At 34.8% G+C, this 22,686-nt stretch overlaps 1 protein-coding gene and 11 non-coding genes across 12 annotated transcripts in view; 1 reads left to right on the plus strand and 11 right to left on the minus strand.

The window, feature by feature from the left end:
- The window catches only part of spz3 (Spaetzle domain-containing protein 3), a 339,160-nt gene that overhangs the window by 215,858 nt on the left and 100,616 nt on the right, over nucleotides 1–22,686 (plus strand). The window lies entirely within an intron of this gene.
- TRNAT-UGU (transfer RNA threonine (anticodon UGU)) lies at nucleotides 20,770–20,841 on the minus strand. Its single transcript has one exon. It is a non-coding gene; the product is annotated as a tRNA-Thr (tRNA).
- On the minus strand, nucleotides 20,907–20,978 carry TRNAT-UGU (transfer RNA threonine (anticodon UGU)). Its single transcript has one exon. It is a non-coding gene; the product is annotated as a tRNA-Thr (tRNA).
- Nucleotides 21,044–21,115, minus strand: TRNAT-UGU (transfer RNA threonine (anticodon UGU)). The gene has a single exon. It is a non-coding gene; the product is annotated as a tRNA-Thr (tRNA).
- TRNAT-UGU (transfer RNA threonine (anticodon UGU)) lies at nucleotides 21,181–21,252 on the minus strand. The gene has a single exon. It is a non-coding gene; the product is annotated as a tRNA-Thr (tRNA).
- TRNAT-UGU (transfer RNA threonine (anticodon UGU)) lies at nucleotides 21,456–21,526 on the minus strand. Its single transcript has one exon. It is a non-coding gene; the product is annotated as a tRNA-Thr (tRNA).
- TRNAT-UGU (transfer RNA threonine (anticodon UGU)) lies at nucleotides 21,592–21,663 on the minus strand. The gene has a single exon. It is a non-coding gene; the product is annotated as a tRNA-Thr (tRNA).
- Nucleotides 21,729–21,800, minus strand: TRNAT-UGU (transfer RNA threonine (anticodon UGU)). Its single transcript has one exon. It is a non-coding gene; the product is annotated as a tRNA-Thr (tRNA).
- Nucleotides 21,866–21,937, minus strand: TRNAT-UGU (transfer RNA threonine (anticodon UGU)). Its single transcript has one exon. It is a non-coding gene; the product is annotated as a tRNA-Thr (tRNA).
- TRNAT-UGU (transfer RNA threonine (anticodon UGU)) lies at nucleotides 22,003–22,074 on the minus strand. Its single transcript has one exon. It is a non-coding gene; the product is annotated as a tRNA-Thr (tRNA).
- Nucleotides 22,140–22,211, minus strand: TRNAT-UGU (transfer RNA threonine (anticodon UGU)). The gene has a single exon. It is a non-coding gene; the product is annotated as a tRNA-Thr (tRNA).
- Nucleotides 22,550–22,621, minus strand: TRNAT-UGU (transfer RNA threonine (anticodon UGU)). The gene has a single exon. It is a non-coding gene; the product is annotated as a tRNA-Thr (tRNA).

Consider the following 22,686-nt stretch of genomic DNA (forward strand, 5'->3'; position numbering starts at 1 on the left):
CAAAAGTACATTTAAAATACCTATTTCATAAGTATAAACGGTAATAATTAATTAAATTCTCTAAGACTAGCCTTTGTTTAGACTTTCAATGTACAATTCTATTTCGCAGTTTATTCTGTGCAAAAAAAAAATCAAGTTCAAAAACCGTGACCAGTTTTAGACAGAGAGCAATTTTATTACTTTTTACCTCAATTACGTATTTATTTATTTATTTATTTATTCATTCACTCATTCATTCACTCTCATTCACTCAGTCACTCACTCAGTCACTCACTCAGTCACTCACTCACTCACTTAGTTATTTATTTATTTACTTATTTACTTACTTACTCACTCACTCACTCACTTATTTATTTATTTACTTATTTACTTACTCACTCACTTACTTATTTATTTATTTATTTATTTATTTATTTATTTATTTATTTATTTATTTATTTATTTATTTATTTATTTATTTATTTATTTATTCATTCATTCATGCATTCATTGATTGATTTATTTGTTTATTTATTTACTTTTATTAAATTTATTTACTTTTTTTAAGATTTATTATAGGTGGCATAAATGCTGGGTCTTTTTGCGACCACAAACGTCATATACAGAAAAATACAATAACTATATTTATTTATTTATTCATTCGTTCGTTTATTTATTTATTTATTTATTTATTCATTCATTTATTTGTTTGTTTACTTATTTGCTTGCTTGTTTGTTTATTTATTGATTTATTTATTTATTGATTGATTTATTTATTTATTTATTTATTTATTTATTTACTTATTTATTTATTTATGTATTTATTTATTTATTTATTTATTTATTTATGTATTTATTATTTGCTTATTCACTTTTACGATTATTTATTTATTTTATATATTTATTTATTTCTTCACTTATTGATTTATTTATTCATTCATTCATTTATTAATTCATCCACTTAAATATTTTATATAAATACGTAGGCCTACTATATTTTTACTAAAATTAGTACCTAATGAGTTAACTGGTAGACACCTGCATATTTTTTTCTAAATACAATATTATATTGCCTATTGCTAGAAGAATAGCCCATGTAAAAATATGCAAGAAATTAAAATTCTAGTACTTCCCTGAAGAAGAGTGATCTCGTTTTCAGGAAAGAATTCAATACATAATAAATTTAAGTTTAAATTACAATAAAGACCTACTTAAAAATTAATGTTGACTAATAACCGTGCATACACAAGTTTTTTAAATTTACAAATGTCTGAATTAACTAGAGAGTATTATTTAATTGATTTGTTATAAATTCTAAGATCGATATCGATACTATAATCCAAGGTACTGCTCGTTAAAATATTTAAGTCAAACAAACGTATTGTATTCATGCTCTTGGTTTTGTGTTTGTAAGTAAATGATCTGAAATTTGTGTGATTTTTGTGCGCAAATTTTAATAAAAGATTGAAATAATTGTCTTGTACTTCCAACACTTTAAATTCTTTAAATATTTTTGATAGGATAATCAATAGCTTTATACGTATTTTAATTATTCTTCTGTGTAATATATTAAGTTGAATAAGAGTAACTGAGTTTTATAAGTACTACCGCATCCTAGCACTCCAAATTGGGTTACAGACTGAAAAAAGGCAGAGTAAATTGTACGTAGTACAACTATTGGTAGGTAATTTCGTAACTGAACAAAATATATAATTTTATATAATTTGTTACAAAGATAATTGATATGCTTCTCCCAAGTTAAAGTTTCATCCATTGAAGTCTTCAGAGCTATAGTGGGCCAAGCGCCATATATAAAAAACGGAGAAAACAAGGGTTATAATTAAGTGATCACCATAATTTAATTAAACATATAGCAAGTAATATAAAGTATGCACATTAAAACTATATAGTATGTCAATCTTCATTAAACTATGGTATTCAGAGTCATAGTGGGCCAAGTGCCATATATTAAAAACGGAGAAAACAAGGGTTAAAATTAAGTGAAAACCATAATGTAATTAAACATATAGCAAGTAATATAAAGTATGCACATTAGAAATAAATTATAAAGTATGCACATTAGAAATAAATTATATGTCAATCTTTATTAAACTACGGTATTCACTTAACTTTAACCCTTGCTTTCTCCGTTTTTAATAAATGGCGCTTGGCCCGCTATGGCTCTGAAACCTTCAATTAAGGCCCCTAAATATTTAACTTTGGAATATTCATTTACAATTCGACAATGTGAAGAAATTCAATATAATATACGTCAGGAATAATCGCTGAACACAATCAGACGACAACTCTAAAACCACTTTTATTTTTCGGAATCACATATTCTGAAAATTTATATTTACATGAAATAATCGTATCGATGTTTGTAGCATCACAATACAACGTCTATAATGTCTTATAATGAGAAAGATATTATTCTTGAAACAGGAAACTAACGAGGACAAACACAGACATAATTATCGTCTTCGGATAAATAGTGTGTGCCGAGAAATAAAGAAATTCACGTTAAAGCATGGCAATAATAACAAATCAAAATACCAGGAATTCTTTATTTTAAATTAAAATTACATTATTCTATTTAACGTGATGCCTTTGAAAGACGCGTGCAAGGAAGAAGGAATGTAGCTCTCCTTACAAGCTAAATTAAGATGCCAGCTCGCAACAGTCTTTGTCGGATAGACATGTTGTCATGCCAACTTGTTAAGAAGATGACTGGCAGACAGTCGACGTTGGAGCTGACCACTGTATCATAAATGACTTTGCACCATTCTATTAACGATCAACATGCAATTTCTAGATCCATTACTCTGTTGACAAAGACTTACTTTTTACTCAATACGTACGTCATAGATTTTTCTTGCAATTATTATCTGTTATTTTATAACTATAGAAGCAGAGATTATGATACGCATATAATGGACAGTTGTGCGATGAGAAACAAAGATAAAAAATAATCACGCAAAAAACCATATCGTTAAGTTTCTTTGACTATTACAAACATAGCAGGATCTTATTGCTTTGAACGTTGGACTCTCTGTTATGAAGTCATTGATATAATTAGACTTCTAAATCATTGAAAGGCATGCATTTTTCAATCGAGGCACTAATATTAAATAATAATGGCTGGCCTATTCTCCTAGCAATAAGCAAAATGATATTGTATATACAGAGTGACTCAGGACCTCTGCAACAAACTCTGGGGATCGATAGATCTCGCAATGAGGATCATTTTTCGTAAAACAATCCATGTTCTCCGATGCCTCGTTTAGAAACTAAGCGACATCGAAACAAAGACAGATTTTAGTGACAGTAACAATTTATGAAATGACTTATTTTCAAGTATGTTTGCTGACAAGTTACAGGTGCTCAAAGTGTCTACCCTGAACTTGATTACATTCATTAGGAGCGGATTCCTATGTAATTAAATATTCTTTTTGCGTGTGATAAAACACAATTAACAAAGTTAAAAATTCCGAACATGAAATTTCAAGTTTAAAACCCGAATTTTATTTCACATGAAAACACATATTTTCACAAAAAAAAATATGTAAATACATATTTTCAGGAAATCTATTATAAACACATAAAACTTGGAGTTATTTTCACTTAAATAATTTTTTTACAAGAACTTTTAAATATTTTAAAACTAAATCAATTATATAACTCAGAAGTACGTTATCTTTTTTAAGAATTCTTGGTTGCTTCGTGTTTCTAAGCGCTGTGTGGTGTATCCGTGATACATTTTTGTAATAGTATCGCCTCAAATTCTGAGAATTGCTAGGCAGCATATCAGTGTTGTTATTATTAGAGAATAAATTAGCATGAACAAGGAGGAGAGATCTTGCAACACATAATTAGGAATGTTTATTGTTGCTGAAGATGATTTCATTCCAGGCTTTGTTTGTGAAACACAACAGATAAGAGCTCGGTATGAACATTATTTAATTTAAACAAATCCCACGCCTCTCGCTCATGTCTATCAAGTAAGGCAATATATCTTGTGATCCCCTGTTATCGGGCTTCGTCAATCGATATCCTTCAAGATATATAAAAAATACTGAAAGATGGTTGTTTAAAAAACGATTTGGCTTTCCTATTAGCAAATTTAAGCTTCCTGTGTGACACCATAAAAAACTCTAAACATCCAAAAACCTGTTGTCTGAAATAGGGAGGTGTGTGCCGCAGAAATTAAACTAGACTCGCTATCAGGTTCAGAAGCACAATTACTAAGGGACAAATTCCAGAATGTGTTTAGGAAAAACAATGGATATAAAAAATGTGTAAAGTTGCTCAAATATTGGAGGGTGTGCCTGTAGGTGAAATTGACGGTGTGTGTGTGTTTGTGACATTCCTCTCTTTAAATATGCACGTCTGACGTCCTGTGATGTGGAAAGATCGTTTTCACAGTATAAGTCGTTGTTCATAGATAATCGGCATGCATTTGTGATGGAGAATTTGGAAATGATATTTGTTGTTCACTGCAATTCTCGGCCAACTACTAGCACTCAAGTGTGGTTGGTGAATACTTAATAATATATTTTTTTTCAAGCTAAGTAAGGTATTTTTGTCATTTAAAAAAAAATATATTTTTTTATTTTTAGCAAATATTTTCGTACTTTTTAGCACATAAAAAATAAATATATTTAAATTTTTAGCACATAAAAATCCGCTCCCTATTAATTACACCGTCCTGTGATTATCGTCCTGTGTCGAATTTGATCAAAAGCAGCTAATACTCGCATAGTCGGTTCCTCTCTGGTGTCAATTCGAGTGGTGTATTACTTCACAAGTCCCAAAAGAAAAAGAAGAAGATTAAGTGCGTGAAGTTGGGTGATCAAGCTGGCCACGCAAAGGTCCGGCTCTTACTATCCATTGCTTCCTGTAGATGTTGTTCAGATGTGTTCGCACAACCAGCGCGACGTTATGTTGAATCCCATGTCCCCTCACATCGCGAAGAGTACATCCTCCATGAGCAGCGGAAGCGTGTTCCGAAGAGCGCTCCATTCAAACGGAGCAGCAAGATGACAGGACACTTGTAACCTGCCCGCAAGTGTACTGCAAGAAATAAATTAATAATTCAGTTCATAATTAACTGTAAATGTCACTAAAACCTGTCTTTTTTTCAATGTCGCATAGCTCCTACACGAGGTATCGGAGTACATGGGTTATTTTACGAAAAATGATCCCCATTGCAAGAGCCTCAGAGTTTGTTATAGAGGTCTTGAATCACCTGTAGAAAGAATGTGCAGTTAACTCAATAGGTACTGATTTTAGTAAAAGTATAGTAGGCCTATAAAAACGTAATGGATGAATGAATCAACCAATCAGTAAATAAGTAAATAAACAATTACATAAAATAAATAAATAAGTAAACATATAAGTGAACAAACACATAAGTAAATCTATACTAATAATAAATCTGTAGCCGAAATTTTTCTGGTAATTTTCGATTTTCCAAAAATAATTGGTCCTAACATATATAATTAACCACCCAGAAACCGAAAATCGCTTTTTTTTATTTTTGTTTGCATGTCTGTCTGTCTGTCTGTCTATCTGTCTGGATGTTTGTTACCTTTTCACGCGATAATGACTGAACCGATTTATATGAAAATTGGAATATAAATTAAGTTCGTTGTAACTTAGAATGAAATAAATGAGTTTCAAAATTACAATGACGCCATCTAAGGCGGTGTAATGAAATAAAAAACAAATGACTTCGTCTATAAGGAGCCTTGGACAACAACAATCGAAAGCTATGAAACATAGCCTACAGAGAATGTTTGTGTTTGTATGAAGTAATATCGGAAGCTAAATTAACCGATTTGTATAATTAATTATTAATTCACCATTGGAAAGTGTAGTTTCTCTAGATGGACATAATGCTATAATGTTATTACAGTAACTTCTGAGTGAATCGAGGACAGGTAAGATTAAAATAGCTTCTTATGCACAGAAAACTTGATAGGCTATTCTGTATATTCGTTTCCTGTATTTCCTAAAATAATTTTTATGGCCAAATGATTGGTCTCTGGATCAAAATGATCGCATTTTAATTTTTTAAATACAATTTAAATTAAGTAACATAATAAACGATTTATCCTTCTATCAAACACGAATGTTCCCTGCATCAAATGTCCTATTTTAATTATGTAATTACTTTATATTTATTTCTAACGGGTGCAGCGGAACGCACGGGTACGGCTAGTAATAAATAAATAAATAAATTAGTAAATAAATAAATACACAAATAAATAAGTAAATTTAATAAGCAAATAAACAAGTAAGTACCATTATTGTATTTTCCTGCATGTAAAGTTTGTGGTCGCAAAAAGTCCCAGCAGTTATGCGACCTAAAATAAATCTAAAAGATTTTGTACATTAAACATTTAATGTAATTAAATAGAGAATTGTCGCACTCCACCCTTTGTAATTCGTTAACGCTATCGTGACGTCATTCTTCACCATCTCCGTTTCTTTCCTAGATTTCGGGCTTGCTCCAATGTAAAGTCGGTTGCGAGCCGCCACCGAACTTGGACCTCGGGGATATCACAGTCTAGTATATACAGTCGCGAAGCTCAATACGTAGTAAATATGCAAACATTAGATAGTTGTTCACCACTAGGATCGCTAATATCGCCTCATTTCAGGCAATGCAAAATAGTACCGTCACAGTCTATTGTTTCTAGCACCCTCAAAACTCAAGCTTCGTGACTGTATATAGTAAACTGTGGGGATATGTAGTCATTCGTGTTGGTTGTAGTGCTACGCACCGTGGGCTCTCCAATGGGCTCGTGGTAACCCGTGGAACGGGAATGAGAGACCGCGATGAGGCCTACGCGAAACGATAAAGGGATAAGGCTGCTATTACACTATCGAAGTTCTTTGACAAAGAATATGATAAAATATTTTATCAAATACATTTGATAAAAGATAGGATATGGGGTACATTACACTACATAAAATCTTTTATAACCAGTTTGTTGATATTAATATTCATGCGTCGCAGAGCCAATCAAAATCGAGATCCATACGCTATTGTATCTTATTAGGATTAGGAAGTTGATGCTCCAAAAACTCCTTTAATATGCATGCAACCATATTCTTTAAATGTGCAGATTATTCCCAAAAACATGCACTAAAAATTCATGAAATGTAGAATTGAATATATTTCAAAATGTACTGTTCCAAAGCAAATGCGCTAGCCTATGTGTTTTGGATACCTACTCTCCACGGTAAATTTATGTCTGATATTTCTAAAGATAGTTTTGTAACGAGAAAACCCTTTTTTGATATCGCAGAATTTTATTGATACGTATTTAAAATACAATAATTATTGCTCCAAGAATGCTCAAAGATTTTCCTCGAGAATATCTCGCATTTTGAGCACTTATTGATGTCCAGCATTTTCTTGAAATGACATCAGTTATTTTTCTTTCACTACCTGAAATGGATATGAAACTTTATTAGTAGCATCAGAAACATTTAATGAATGCTGTTTCCGTTGATGTAATGGCTGCAGACAAAGAGAACAAATATGCCAATTTAAAGCAAACATTTTCTTCATGTTCTTCATCTGACAGAATATATTGAGTTATATCAATCTAAACAACCTCTCTTGACTCCAATGAATGAATTACATCTCACACTGAATGTAGATACTAATATCTGCGCGTTAAGTTTATGATTTGTTGATACTAATATTTACGTGTTAAGTTTACAACACTATGAATGAAGAATAGAATTATGCTTGTTTAGTGCAATTAGTTCAGTTATTACAGTATGCATGTTACTGAAAAAGAAGCTGAAAAAGAAACGCCTGTGGATTAAACCATGAATTGCAAGACGTGATAAGAGAAGTTTCGTCAGAACTTATTGAAAGAAATGCCTGTGGATTAAACCATGAATTGCAAGACGTGATAAGAGAAGTTTCGTCAGAACTTATTGAAAGAAACGCCTGTGGATTAAACCATGGATTGCAAGACGTGATAAGAGAAGTTCCATCAGAACTTATTGAAAGAAATGCCTGTGGATTAAGCCATGGATTGCAAGACGTGATAAGAAAAGTTCCATCAGAACTTATTGAAAGAAATGCCTGTGGATTAAACCATGGATTGCAAGACGTGATAAGAGAAGTTCCATCAGATCTTATTGAAAGAAATGCCTGTGGATTAAACCATGGATTGCAAGACGTGATAAGGGAAGTTCCATCAGAACTTATTGAAAGAAATGCCTGTGGATTAAGCCATGGATTGCAAGACGTGATAAGAAAAGTTCCATCAGAACTTATTGAAAGAAATGCCTGTGGATTAAACCATGGATTGCAAGACGTGATAAGAGAAGTTCCATCAGATCTTATTGAAAGAAACGCCTGTGGATTAAACCATGGATTGCAAGACGTGATAAGGGAAGTTCCATCAGAACTTATTGAAAGAAACGCCTGTGGATTAAACCATGGATTGCAGGACGTGAAAAGAGAAGTTCCATCAGAACTTATTGAAAGAAACGCCTGTGAATTAAACCATGGATTGCAAGACGTGATAAGAGAAGTTCCATCAGAACTTATTGAAAGAAACGCCTGTGGATTAAACCATGGATTGCAAGACGTGATAAGAGAAGTTCCATCAGAACTTATTGAAAGAAACGCCTGTGGATTAAACCATGGATTGCAAGACGTGATAAGGGAAGTTCTATCAGAACTTATTGAAAGAAACGCCTGTGGATTAAACCATGGATTGCAAGACGTGATAAGAGAAGTTCCATCAGAACTTATTGAAAGAAACGCCTGTGGATTAAACCATGGATTGCAAGACGTGATAAGAGAAGTTCCATCAGAACTTATTGAAAGAAACGCCTGTGGATTAATCCATGGATTGCAAGACGTGATAAGAGAAGTTCCATCAGAACTTATTGAAAGAAACGCCTGTGGATTAAACCATGGATTGCAAGACGTGATAAGAGAAGTTCCATCAGAACTTATTGAAAGAAACGCCTGTGGATTAAACCATGGATTGCAAGACGTGATAAGAGAAGTTCCATCAGAACTTATTGAAAGAAACGCCTGTGGATTAAACCATGGATTGCAAGACGTGATAAGAGAAGTTCCATCAGAACTTATTGAAAGAAACGCCTGTGGATTAAACCATGGATTGCAAGACGTGATAAGAGAAGTTCCATCAGAACTTATTGAAAGAAACGCCTGTGGATTAAACCATGGATTGCAAGACGTGATAAGAGAAGTTCCATCAGAACTTATTGAAAGAAACGCCTGTGGATTAAACCATGGATTGCAAGACGTGATAAGAGAAGTTCCATAAGAACTTATTGAAAGAGCTACAATGCGAGGACTTGAAATGTTATACAAATTATTATAAAATATTATTATTATTATCATTATTAATTATTATTATTATATAATGCTAATATTATATTATATAAATTATTTATTTTCAAAATTTCATTTCTCTCATACTCCGATATCAGAATTTTTGTGGTCGCAACAGTCCAGTTATATTTGCGTTCCGCCATATTTGTTTCAAGGTATAGAAATCTTTCATCAAAGCTAACAAGATGCACTTACATTTTATAAACGCTCTTTTATCAAAGAAACTTTTATGAAAGAAAACCCATTACACTCTCATATATTTTATAAAACTGAAATAGGACTACAACTAAACCCACAGAAAACAAAAGTCATGACTAATAACTCCAAAATACCAATTACAATAGAAAGCAGACTACTAGACTACGTGACTGAATACATCTACCTCGGTCAACTAATGTCCTTTCACAACAGACGACAGAACGAGATTCAAAGAAGAATCGGAAACGCATGGAAGAGATTTTGGAGCCTCAGTTTCATTCTGACAGACAAGACTTACAATTTAAGATTAAGAAGCGGAGTCATGAACAGCTGCATCCTTCCAGTTCTTCTATATGGATCACAGACATTGTCTGTAACGGAAAGAGAGCGGGACATGCTGAGAAAGTGTCAACGGAAAATGGAGAGGAAGATGCTGAACATCACACTCAGACACAGACTACGTAACGAAGACATAAGGAGCCAAGCACATCTCAAAGACGCAGCAGAGATGGCCGACAAGCCGAAGAAGAAATGGGCAGGACACGTGATGCGACTCAACGAGAACCGGTGGACACACATACTTACACATGGGACCCAAGGATTGGCAAACGCAACCCTGGAAGACAGAAGACAAGGTGGGCAGACGAACTTAGATGAAGATTCGGCCATCTATGGTCAAGAACAGCGAAAGACCGACAGCAATGGAAGCTAATCACAAAGTGACTTGCACCCCAAACAGTGACTAGTGAACAGTGGATCCTTCAGTGTTAACCCAGACAGCATCGCAAACTATTACATTACAAAAGTGATCATCATTCCCGGAGTGGCTAGCCGGGAACTGCTTGACAAGCCACCCTGCATAGTCAGGAGGCCCTTGCCCTTCACGGGATTTCGTAGCTAATTCTTAATTCTTAATATTTTATAAAATATCTTTGTCAAAGAACTTTGATAGTGTAATAGCAGCCTAATGAAAGCCGTAGGCTATAGGGCAGTGATGTCAAAGAGAGCGCATTTTTCTGAGCTTGACGTAGTGCGCGGGCATCAAGCGCTTAGCAAGGGAGAAGCAATAAGCAGCCTGTTGGATTAAGAAAACAGTGGTGCACAAACTTCAAACGGAACGTGAAATTTTATGTCGTTATTTTTATATGGCTTCTTTCTGTTTGATATTATCTATATTGTCTGTAAAACAAAAGTACTAACACCAATTCCTTAATATTGCAGGTGTGTTTTAAACGTTAATAACATAATAAAGAGACAGGCGAAAGAGGTAGTATATGCCAATACAACTAACTATACTAAGTGGATGAAACACATCATTTATAAAGAAAGTGATATTTAAAAAAATGATTGAGTAAAACATGATAAGTTGGATTTGATATTTATTGTATCTTTAGCATTATAAAGTAATCAATGAACTAATGAAAACAACATTATAGTACAAAGCAAAGTTACCTAGGTACTGTATATATTATATTTTAAGTATATAGCTAATATTCCTTAACAAAATTCTTATCGCATTATACTTTTAAGGTGATATTGGTGAGCAACTTCCTATCATCAGAATATTAAATTATTTTCTCGAAACCTGCTAAAGCTATAGAACTGACATTTTTACATCACATGGGCATATATCTTTTGCTTATGATGTAACAGTAGTTGCTTTGTTAATTCATTCCCTTACAAACATTTTCTATGCGAATATTTTCAAAGTTTGTTATACACTATCTTCAATAATACGTATTTACGACATATGAGATTTACGATAGCATTGTTTCAGTACCTGGAAGGCTACTGAGTAAATAGGTCTATATCTGAAAATTTCACTTAAGAAAAGTTGAGAAAATGTTTCTTTTGAATAAAAGAAACAAAGTTGTGAAAAATCTGCATTAAAATTAAAACTTATATTCTTATAATACTCTTAAACTTCTCAGACAAATCTAAAAATTAACATGGATACAGTTTTAATAAGTTATCTTCCCTTTATCCATTGAATCAGTGCTGGCCATCCCTGTATATAGCTCGGCCAAGCTGCATATACTACCTCTTTCATATGTCTTTTTCCTTTCCACTGTAAAGCGCTCAGGCTCTCCTGAGCTCTAAAGCCCGCGCTTGCGCCTATGGGCATTAATTGACATGACTGCTGTAGGGGAATTTGGAGGCGGCGCGGATGGAGATCTGTAGCGGGGCGCTTTACGGTACGCACACCATTTCATCCCAGGTAGTACAAGCGTGTGAGGACCAACGTCATTGGTGAGGACAGTCCCAGTCCGCGCCCTCCCCTGAAAGAGGACTAATAGAATAGAACATCTCGACCTCCTAGAACAATGCGTACCAGCGCGAAAACATTTGTATGATACTTCTTATGTTGCCGCCTAGTATACAGTCATTACGCTGAAGTCCGCAACGCCCATTGATGCACATTCTCCGACTTGTTACTCATTAGTGAAGATGAATTACGGCACAACCCCGCTCCTACCTGACTGCGATTCATGAAGGAGCATTTCTTTGCAACACATCCACATGTAATTGTTTTCCTCTGTATGTGAAAGTTTTTATGAATGATGGGCTAAACTCTAGCTGCAGATCTGGGTGTGAAGTGTCCTCAACTTGCAACTGTCTGGAGGTGGAAATTTTAATATTTCCTGTGCTTTGAGTCCATGTAAATGTGACAGTTACATCTCCATTCAGCTCTTCACTTCACTACACCCAAACATCCTACACGCAAAACATTCTCTCGCATAAGAGCTGTTGTGTCAGTGTTAACTAAGTATGACTTAATGCGGAACAACATAGAAAGACATTGACCTTACTAGTGATGTACATGGTTTCTCCAATAAGTTTTTGAAAGGGTAATTCAGGTTATTGCTCTATCGTTAATGGTTATTTTCAATAGGTGCTTGTCACAAGGCATATTTCCATAATGTTTAAGAATATCAAGAGTAATTCCTGTACATAAAAGTGATATTACAAACTTGAAAAATGTTCGCCCAGTGTCTTTGATACCTGTAATATCAAAGCTCTTTGAATATATAATGTTCAAGTAATTGGTACATTTTAAGTATCATAACATACTCTCACCAGCGACATAGCCAATTAATTACACTGTAAACGTTTTTTAGGTGAAAAAGTTATGCATTGTTTTATGATTTTACAAAAGCATTTGACTGTGTTATACCCGAATTGCTTATATGTAAATTTAAATATTATGGTTTAAGTGAAAACAGTTCAAAATTGTTACATTCATATTTATTAGGAAAACAATAGTTTGCATCAATAAACGACAATAATTCAGATCTTATTGATGTAACTTATGGAGTACCAGAAGGCTCGATATAGGTCATTTTCTAGTTGTTATGGTGATTAATGATCTCATTTATATTCTACCAGAATTACTAATGTTACATTCCGACGAAGAGCTAGGAGTGTCTAAATATGTATATTGATTAAATTTTCAATTTGGATAAACACTGATTTTCAGTGAATGTTTTTTTACTGAATAAAGACAAAACTCAAACCATACATTTTGATTTAACCTCATGAGTCCTGAAATATTTGTTGTTTTATTTTTAAAGTTCAATATAATTCTACACTTCAAAAAAGTCATGAGGAAAAATGCTGAAAAAATTATAGTATGTTATACTATACTTCAGATCTCTGCATATACTGTACATATTACATCATAATCATGTATGAAGTATAATATATCAAAACTTTACTCTGTGGAGTAACGGCTAGCGCGTCTGGCTACAAAACCATGTGGCCCGGGTTCGATTCCCGGTCGGGACAAGTTACCTGGTTGAGGTTTTTTCCGGGGTTTTCCCTCAACCAATTTTAGCAAATGCTGGGTAACTTTCGGTGCTGGACCCCGGACTCATTTCACCGGCATTATCACCTTCATCCCATTCAGATGCTAAATAACCAAAGATGTTGATAAAGCATCGTAAAATAACCTACTACTACATAAGTTTACTATAACCTTTGAAATCAGGAGGATATAGCATGTAAATGAATGAAATACAATCTGTTAATTTTTTTAGGATTTGAACTTGAAGAAAGGCACAGTTTAGCCACGAGTCATAAACTTTATTATTGTTATTATTACTCGAATATTTGCATAAAAACATAATAACATGTTGGAAATGTACAATACCAATAAGATAAAATAGGAATAGATATATCTGATTTTATTGACATAATAGATGAATGAAATATTTGCAGTACAAGTCAAACTTTTATTCCAGAAATTAATATAAATAATATTAAAACCAATCCACCGCTATAGAGTAACGGTAGCCTGCCTGACCGTGCAACGAACAGGTCCGAGTTCAAACTCTGGTTAGGACTAAAGTTGCCTGGCTCAAGTTTTTTTCTGGACTTTTCCCTCAGCCCAATGAAAGCAAATTCTGGGTAACTTTCCAGTGCCGATGGCCTGATCACATCGTTGAATTCTTCCAAGCTTCTTGTCAAGTGTAAGAAGGATATTAATTAATTCCATTCCGAACTCTCGGGCTGATCACCTGATCAAATTTTTTCAAGCTTCTTCCCAATTGTAAGACGAATATAAATTAATTCCATACCGAATCCTTTTGGACTGATCACCTCGTTGAATTCTTGCAAGTTTCTTGTCAAATGTAAGGCGAATATCAATTAATTAATTCCATTCCGGACCCTCGAGCTGATTACCTGATCCAATTTTTTCAAGCTTCTTCCCAATTGTAAGACGAATATCAATTAATTCCATACCGAACCCTTTTGGACTGATCACCTGGTTGAATTCTTCCAAGTTTTTTGTCAAGTGTAAGGCGAATATCAATTAATTAATTCCATTCCGAACCCTTGTGCTGATCACCTGATCCAGTTTTTCAAGCTTCTTCCCAACTGTAAGATGAATATCAATTAATTCCATGCCGAACCCTTTTGGCCATCTGTAAGGCGAATATCACTTAATTCCATTGGGCTGAACACTCGGTTGAATTTTCCAAACTTCTTCGCATATGTAAGGCAAATATCAATCAATTCTGTGCAGAATCCTTGGGCTGATCACTTGGTTGAATTTTTCCAAACTTCTTTTCATCTGTAAGGCTAGCCTAATATCAATTAATTTCATGCCGAGTATAGTTGAATTTTCCCAAGCTTCTTCCCATCTGTAGCGCGAATATCAGTTAATTCCATGCCGAATTATTTGGACTGATTACCTGGTTGAATTTTTCCAACCTTCTTCTCAACTGTAAGGCGAATATCAGTTAATTCCATGCCGATTTCTTTGTGCTCATCATCTGGTTGAATTTTTTCAAGTCTTTTTCCAATTGTAAGACGAATATCAATTTATTCCATGCCGAATCCTTTGGGTTGATTACATGGCTCAATTTCCCAAGCTCTTTTCCAACTGTAAGGCTAATATGAAGTAATTCCATACCGAACTCTATCGACCGATCATCTTATTCAATTTTTCCAACCTTTTTCTCGACTTTAAGACGAATATCAATCAGTTTCATGTCGAACCCTTTGAACTGATCGCCTGGTTGAATTTTTTCAAGCTTCTTCCCATCTGTTAGGCAAATAACAGTTATTTCCATACCGAACCCTTTGGGCTGGATTTTTCTGACCTTTCTCCTAACTGTTAGGCGAATATCAATTAATTGCATGCAGAACCCTTTGAGCTGATTAGCTGGCTGGCGTTTTCCGAGCTTTTTTCAACTATAAGCCTTATAGTATAAGGTGAATATCAGGCAATTACATGGCAAACCGTTATGCGGATCACTTGTGGGAATTTTGTCAGTTTTTTCTCCAATTGTAAGGCGAATCACAGGAAATCTTATGGCGCTTATTGGGCTGATCACCTTATTGGAATTTTTCGGAAATTTTCATTACCTGTAAGACAAATAACAGGTAATTCCGTGATCGATGCTCAGGCTTATCTTGTTGTCAAAATTTTCATCAGTGTTAAGAGTAGATTTTTTAGTAGGTTATTTTACGACGCTTTATCAACATCTTTGGTTATTTAGCGTCTGAATGAGATTAAGGTGATAATGTCGGTGAAATGAGTCCGGGGTCCAGCACCGAAAGTTACCCAGCATTTGCTCATATTGGGTTGAGGGAAAACCCCGGAAAAAACCTCAACCAGGTAACTTGCCCCGATCGGGAATCGAACGTTACGAGTAGATAATAGTACAGTTGATATAAATAATAAATGATTTATAACAGAAACTGTCAAGAGATGTAATTCTTAATTTGCATGATAATAGTGGTTGTGTTGGTGATATAGACTTCCAGAAAGCAGTGTTCTCTGTATTTCATCACCAATGAAAGAAGTTAATGAAACCCCTGTTGAATTATCTGTCATTTTTTTAAGCAGTTAACTTACTGGCAGACCTACAGTCCATCTTGATGGACCAGTCATAAAAAGCGCTAGCCCGAAGGCGTCCAGAAGTGGACATGACTGGGTCACTTGGACATGAATGAACAGGCAACACACGCCTTGCAAGTGGGCTTCAAATCCGTGGCCCTCCATTACCCGCGCCTACACTATCGGCTACCAGAGAACTTCTTAATGAGGGAACGCTTTATACGGAATATGTTGACAGACATGGAGGCTCATCGCAGAAGAGCTGCTGGCTCCAGAAGTCTCATGTCTCTCAGTACAGCGAAAGAAGTGCTGGAGTGAAGAACTACAGAGCTGACGTGAAGATGGTCTAACAGCGCCGACTAAAACAAACGAAGAGCCCGACACTAAAACATTGCATGTTGCAGGCAGGAAGATGTTACTTTTAAAAGGAGATGACTGTTGTTAGAGCGACTAGTCACTTCCCGGCCTTGTTCGTGTGAACACATGAGAGAGAGAGTTTTCAGGTGGTGGAGAACCACGTGGTCCCATCATCCGTGCGTGTTGCAGACGTCAACTACAAAGTGCTTTATTCCATCGTTGTGATACGTGCTGTTATCTAATGAAGGGGGGATTTTCTCAAGGTGTTCAACTATAAACTTGGAGTGTACGCTTGTGTTATTCGTTATTTAACTCTTTATTATTTGTTATTTTCATGTACAATTGTTTAAGTGCAAAGTGAGTCTTCTAGTGAACAGAGGTACATTTCCTCTCAAGAACTGAATACATAATTGGATTTCTATGAAAATGAAGAATCTTGTATGGAGGCGAGAAACAACTAGTTTAAGACTTCCTTTTAAATTATTGGTAAGTCCTACATTCTAAATATTATATCATGAATTCGCTACCAGTTACTAGACGTAAGGACTTTATACAAGGATTCATATGTAAAAATAAATTCTCGTACAAATTCTAGTAGACTAGTCTGAAAACTATTAGAATATAAAATGAAATAAATTAAGCTTCCCTTATGAAAAGGTTGCCAGATTTGACAAAGCGTATTACATATAATTTGGAAACACACCTAATTGGTAAAATGATATATATATTTGAAACGGTTAGGGAATCGAATATACAAAACGTCAGAAAAATTTACACCTAAGTAGCGTTTGTGCTCATTTACAGTTAAGAAAGGGATAGTAGTATTATCAGATATGTTAGAATGATTTGAATGCCATATACCGCGAGAAAAATAATAGTACGGATTTACTGGCATTGATATCTAAATCAATCAATAGCCATCGGTTATTTGAAATTTCCATTATCACTTCCATACAAGTCATTTCTCAATATCTGAACCGATCCTTTGAGGGCACTAATGGCTATTTTCTTCACAATGCTGTGTGTTAGCCCCAGGTTTTTACATTTGTTGGCAAAGAAGAAGGGTATGGTACCTCGTGCTCCCACTATCAGACCTATTACATCAATGTGGGACAGGCTATATTTATCTTTATAGAACTATTAAAATCGCCCTGAATTAGAGAACATTGATCGTTTTCTGACCACAGAATCCTGCGATAGTATTCCAAACTGCCGCTTTCCGCTTAGTTTGCGATATAAAATTTGATGTGGAATTCTAAAATCATTCAACTGAATCTATTAATTGAGAGATGTCAGTAAAAACGTGATAACGTATATTTTATTTTAACCCTTTGAAGCACAAATTAAATTTTTATGTTTTTCATATCATGGATCATACCAAAGCTTCAATCAATTTTTTCAACATTTTAACTCTGAACACAATTTCAAAACACAGATGGCACCTCTATGTATACTTAAGAGGTGGTTCCTTGGCGGAATATCTAAGCTTATACCATAAAATTTAGAAAGAAAGAAAATGGTGATTGTTCTGAATAACCACTATGCTGCAAAGGGTTAAAGTATCAAGCTAGCTATCCTATTGAGGTTTTACTCAATCGAACAACGGTTTGCGAGCTAAGTTCATTTTGTTATACCACCCATATGCTGACAGCGCAAGGAAAAGGTTATAACCTACATTTTCAAGATGGCCGACACATAAATAAAATAGTAAAAGGGTAACTTATAGTTGCGATAACAATTCCTTTCATTCATTTCGAAATACTGTACATTTCTGAAAATAAATGACTGGAAAAAATAGATATCCCAATAAATACCCTAGTTAGAAATTTACAAATCTTCTCACCATTCGTGAGCTGCCACAAGGGACAAAGAGTACTCAAGCAAATGTTTACAAGTTCATTGAACCATTGATTTTGTTTTGGCAAATGAAACTCCTACAAATTCAGAGCTGCAAATACATTTTTATATTAGTGGAAATATACCTAGTTTTAGAGAAAGGTGAGTATTGTGAAAAAGTAAAGAATACTAATGAACTTAGTTTCATTTTGAATACAGGTGATGCTTCAGGAGAGCAATTGATCCTTTCAATGCAGCTAAGGTTACAATCGGAATGATAGATGTAGGTATTCCAAGCCTCTTAAACACATCTTTCATGAAGAGTGCATCGGTACCTCTTGCTCCAACTAGAAGTCCGATTACTTCAAGCTCTTTTAGCCGGTAGTTTTGGAAGTAATAGTGAAAGGTGGGATTGTAGATATTCTTTTGTTCCTTATCCACTTGTGCTGGCTGTTCCTCATTCGTTTCGAAATGCACAGTGGGATCAATTACGAATCCAGATTTTGTAGATTCCTTGAAAGCTATTATATCTATTTTCGTTCTTGATATTTAATACCATCTTTAGGAAAAAGAATTAAATTTGATAAATGTTATGCTAACTTCTTTACTACAACTTGCAATACTTTTCATTCCATAAAAGCAATACTATTTTATTTATTCCTTTCCTTTTTCAGAATGAATTTCATTTCGGTTATAAACTTTTAACCTAACACTATTCAATCTATAATTACGAGTTTTATTTCCTGTGAAATATCTAGATTTATACTTATTTATTTTATGTCTTTACTTATTTTATTTATACATTCATTCGCCTGTCTGTCTGTCTCTCGGTCCGTCCGTCCGTCCATCTATTTATTTATTTATATTTATTTATTCACTTATTTATTTATTTTCATTTATTTATTTATTTTCATTTATTTATTTACATACTCATTTATTTATTTGTCTGTCTGTCTGTCTGTCTGTCTACTTACTTATTTTCACACATATCTAATTTATTAATTCGTTCATTTATGTATTTAATATTTTATTATTTAGGGTCTTTATTCACCAGTTACTAAGCCTTCATAATAGCATTTTTCTATATTATATATTATTTACAATTTCACATTATACTATTCTATATATGATTCAAAAGTAATACAACTGAATAACGCCCATATTTATTTTCTATTTATCACATATTTCCTGCTGTATTCCACAATAATTTTACTTATTACCGTTATACCAAGAATGTGTCGAAATAGGCCTATCAAGAAGTTCACGAAAGGATGGGCTACCGTTACTATAAACAACTTTATTAAATATTAGTCACGATATATAAATACGCACATGAGCTACTTTCTTACAGATTCTAACAGTACATGCTTATTTCTTGGCTGATTTACTCTTCAGAAAATAACTGCACAATCATCAGCATTTGAAATTACTACATTCATATTGAAGTAATAGACAAAGTATTCCTAAACTAACCCGGTGTAGACAGGCACACATTACTGGCCTCGCGGTTGTATAGTCAGCATGCCATAGGGCCACTGCAACACAACACAGAAAAGCACATGACAAGGGACAAACACCCAATGTCATGAATGGAAGATAAAGCTCTTTCATTGCCCACTCCGAGATTCGAACAGCGATCCGCTATTCACAAAGCCACAATAGCGAACTTAAAATTAATAGAATCAATAGGCCTACAACCACTGTATAGAGATTATATTTCAAATTAATAATGTGTCCACTTATGAGGACTTACCACGACCAATGGTATCATACGATAATTACACCATATATTTATTTGCCTTTAATGCAGTACGAACACAAATCCCTCTGTCTTTGACACAATTATAAAAATTCTACATCAACATAAAATATTTTCCCTTTATCAAGACCAAACACAGGTCATCAAGTCTACAAAGCAAACGTCATATCACTGACCTAATGAGGAAATTGATATATTGCCTTAAATGCACACTTTGCAAAATAGTTCCGTATATGGACCCAATAACGCATTAGAACTCAAAACCTCTAAGTATACAACACAATATATCGCTCTACCTTTGAGCTTAAAAGGCAGGTATCTGGTGTTTAAAATACGCCTTTTGTAACATAGATGCTGAAGATTGAATATGCATATATAACTACTTAATGCGTATGAAATTATTGAACAAACCTGCAAAGTGAAACAGCATTCTATAAACACGATGTGTACACTAGCTATAATAATATAATCTCACCCGCAAACTCCAAATACTGCAGACGGAATAAAGTAAAGATACCTGTCACAAACCTTGGAGCTTTATGACACAGACCTCCTCGTGCCTATGCGTTACAGACCTCGGGACTGCGTGTCACAGACCTCCAGACGATCTGTCACAGATCTTTGCTTGTCCCTCTAACATTATCACAAGATTTCAATGTACCGGTATCGCAAGCAATTCTTCACGTAGTGCTGTACGGTGGTGTACCCATATTCAGCCTTATTTTCCTAGTTTCATGCATAGAATTAACAATATACTCATCTCTTGTGAATATCCAACCCACGACTCTTACTATACAAGACTAGTGCTCTACCTCTGCACTAATAAGGCAGCTGTGTGTTGTTCAAAATACACGCCTTGTATAATAGTTTCATACATAGATCCTGTAATATATTAGCCTCCTGTGAGGTTCGAACTCACGACCCCTAGTTTACAAAACTAGTGCTCTACCTCTGAGCTAAGAAGGTAGCTGTGTGGTGTTCAAAATACACGCCTAGTATAATAGTTTCATACATAGATCCTGTAATATATTAGCCTTCTGTGAGGTTCGAACTCACGACCCCTAGTTTACAAAACTAGTGCTCTACCTCTGAGCTAAGAAGGTAGCTGTGTGGTGTTCAAAATACACGCCTAGTATAATAGTTTCATACATAGATCCTGTAATATATTAGCCTTCTGTGAGGTTCGAACTCACGACCCCTAGTTTACAAAACTAGTGCTCTACCTCTGAGCTAAGAAGGTAGCTGTGTGGTGTTCAAAATACACGCCTAGTATAATAGTTTCATACATAGATCCTGTAATATATTAGCCTCCTGTGAGGTTCGAACTCACGACCCCTAGTTTACAAAACTAGTGCTCTACCTCTGAGCTAAGAAGGTAGCTGTGTGGTGTTCAAAATACACGCCTAGTATAATAGTTTCATACATTAGATCCTGTAATATATTAGCCTTCTGTGAGGTTCGAACTCACGACCCCTCGTTTACAAGACCAGTGCCAAACCTATGAGCTAAGAAGGCAGCTGTGTTGTGTTCAAAATAAACGTCTTGTATACTAGTTTCATACATAGATCTTGTAATTTATTAGCCTTCTGTGAGGTTCGAACTCACGACCCCTATTTACAAGACTAGTGCTCTACCTCTGAGCTAAGAAGGCAGCTGTGTAATGTCCAAAATATACGCCTAGTATAATAGTTTCATACATACGTCCTGTAATATATTAGCCTTCTGTGAGGTTCGAACTCACGACCCCTAGTTTACAAGACTAGTGCTCTACCTCTGAGCTAAGAAGGCAGCTGTGTGGTGTTCAAAATACACGCCTAGTATAATAGTTTCATACATAGATCCTGTAATATATTAGCCTTCTGTGAGGTTCGAACTCACGACCCCTAGTTTACAAGACTAGTGCTCTACCTCTGAGCTAATAAGGCAGCTGTGTAATGCCCAAAATACACGCCTAGTATAATAGTTTGATACATAGATCCTGTATTATATTAGCCTTCCGTGAGGTTCGAACTCACGACCCCTAGTTTACAAGACTAGTGCTCTACCTCTGAGCCAATAAGGCAACTGTGTGTTGTTCAAAATACACGCCTTGTATAATAGTTTCATACATAGATCCTGTAATATACTCGCCTTGTGTGAGGTTCGAACTCACGACCCCTAGTTTACAAGACTAGTGCTCTACCTCTGAGCTAAGAAGGCAGCTGTGTGGTGTTCAAAATACACGCCTAGTATAATAGTTTCATACATAGATCCTGTAATGTATTAGCCTCCTGTGAGGTTCGAACTCACGACCCCTAGTTTACAATACTAGTGCTCTACCTCTGAGCTAAGAAGACAGCTGTTCCGTGTTCAAAATAAACCCCTTGTATACTAGTTTCATACATAGATTCTGTAATATATTAGCCTTCTGTGTGGTTCGAACTCAAGACCCCTAGTTTACAAGACTAGTGCTCTACCTCTGAGTTAAGAAGCCAGCTGTGTGGTGTTCAAAATACACTCTTAGTATAATAGTTTCATACATAGATCCTGTAATATATTAGCCTTTTGTGAGGTTCGAACTCACGACCCCTATTTACAAGACTAGTACTCTACCTCTGAGCTAAGAAGGCAGCTGAGTGTTCTTCAAAATAGACGCCTTGTATACTAGTTTCATACATAGATCCTGTAATATATTAGCCTTCTGTGAGGTTCGAACTCACGACCCCTAGTTTACAAGACTAGTGCTCTACCTCTGAGCTAAGAAGGCAACTGTTTGGTGTTCAAAATAAACGTCTTGTATACTAGTTTCATACATAGACCCTGTAATATATT

Source organism: Periplaneta americana, chromosome 13 (assembly GCF_040183065.1).
Source record: "Periplaneta americana isolate PAMFEO1 chromosome 13, P.americana_PAMFEO1_priV1, whole genome shotgun sequence".
In the NCBI taxonomy this organism is placed as follows: Eukaryota; Metazoa; Arthropoda; class Insecta; order Blattodea; family Blattidae; genus Periplaneta; species Periplaneta americana.